This window comes from Lemur catta, chromosome 9, assembly GCF_020740605.2.
Source record: "Lemur catta isolate mLemCat1 chromosome 9, mLemCat1.pri, whole genome shotgun sequence".
NCBI classification, from domain to species: Eukaryota; Metazoa; Chordata; class Mammalia; order Primates; family Lemuridae; genus Lemur; species Lemur catta.
The window spans coordinates 74,103,141-74,104,906 of record NC_059136.1 but is presented as its reverse complement, the minus strand read 5'-3'; the positions used below and the strand labels follow the sequence as shown (position 1 = coordinate 74,104,906).

The 1,766-nt window shown below is 42.2% G+C and overlaps 1 non-coding gene across 1 annotated transcript; it reads right to left on the bottom strand.

The window, feature by feature from the left end:
- Nucleotides 1–229: 229 nt before the first annotated feature.
- LOC123645309 lies at nucleotides 230–338 on the bottom strand. The gene has a single exon (XR_006737502.1). It is a non-coding gene; the product is annotated as a U6 spliceosomal RNA (small nuclear RNA).
- Between the last annotated feature and the right edge of the window lie 1,428 nt (nucleotides 339–1,766).

Genomic DNA, 1,766 nt, shown 5'->3' with positions numbered 1-1,766 from the left:
ACCCAAGAAAAAAAAAAACTAAAAATGTTGATATTATGTAAGCCACCTTATCCTCAAACCCACGGTCCACAAGTCTTGCCCAGGTACCCAGAGGGACCAATCAGCAGTTTCATGCCCATGGCAGGCAACTGTGAACTAACAGATAGCTCCAGGGTGGAAGATGAAGACAAAAATAAACACAATAAAAAGGCAACTTACAGGAAACAAACTATACAAGGAGAAGAAACGAACAGATTTTTATTTTTTATTCTTTTTTTTTTTATCATCCTTGCACAGGGGCCATGCTAATCTTCTGTGTATCGTTCCAATTTTAGTGTATGTGCTGCCGAAACGAGCACAATAAACAGATTTTTAAAGCTCTCATTATTATATTCAGAGAGATAAGTAAAGTTATCCCAAACATGAAATAAAAATAGTTTGCTTTACAAAAAAGGGAACACTCAGAGAACTGGAGTTGTTAGAAGTTAAATATATTACAGTAGGTATAGTAGGCATTAAAACTCCTGTGGTAGGCAGAATAAGGATCCCCAAAGATATCTGTGTCCTGATCCCCAGAACCCATGACATCAAGGGACTTTACAGACATGATTAAGGTTGGTGATCTTGAGAGGAGTATCCTGGATTACCAAGTGAGCCCACTAATTACAGGAGCTCTTAAGAGCTGAGAATCTTGTGGCTGGAGGCTGAGAGATGACACAACAGAAAAAGCTGGGAGAGATTCCAAAAGCACGAGAGGACTTGAACCACTGTTGCTGGCTTTGAAGATGGAGGAAGGAGGGCGTGAGCCCAGGAATGTGGGCAGCCTCTACAAGCTGGAAGAGCCCTTAACTGACAGCCATTGAGAAAACGGGGACCTCAGCCCTGCAGTCACGTGAAACTGAATTCTGCCAACAACCTGAATAAGCAAGAAAGGTATCTTTCCCCCAAGCCACCAGAAAGAACTCAGCCCTTCAGACACCTTGACTTTAGTCTATTACACTTTTGACCCTCAGAACTATAAGGTGATACATTTGTGTTTATTTTAAGCCACTCCATGATCAGTTTGCAATAGAAAAGTAAGTCAGTTTCCTAGAGAGAAGACAAAAAACAAAGATCTGGAAAATAGAGGAGAAAATGTAAGAAAATTAGAAGACTGATCCCAGAGGTCCGGCGTCCAAAAGAAGAAAGAGCTCAAGAGGGAGAGAGAAATGGAAGAAACAGAAAGAAGCAAATCATCGGTGAAATCAAGGAATTGCCCCAAACTGAGGGATGTGATTTCCAGGTTGAAAATGTTACAGCAAGTGTTATAGCGGGTGGTCCCGAGGACAAACTGAGCAGCACACAGAGAGTCGGAGAATCAAAGTTTATTCACCGGCGGGTTTAGAGGGGCCTTATTGCCAAATTTTGAGCCCCATCTACCCAATTTTCCCCACTTTTATTAAGTTGGGGTGGTCCGAGGGGTGGGGTCTCAGGTGGCTAATGCCCGCCAGGTAATAGGTTAGTATTATGTTGATGCACCAGGTAATAGGTTTAGTGTTATGCTGATGCGCCAGGTAATAGATTAGTTGATGCCCCAGGTAATAGGTTAGTATTATGCTGATTTGGGTCTTCTATGAGGGATGGGGGTCTCAGATGGCTGCTGTGACAAGTAATAGATGGGGGTTTTCCTTATCAAAAGGACTCTAAAGGCCCAGAGCAAGGCACAAACTTATAAAAGTCAGAACACTGGAGACAAAGATCCTACAAGCTCTAGAGATGAAAAAAAATTGGACATTCAAAGTAAAGGG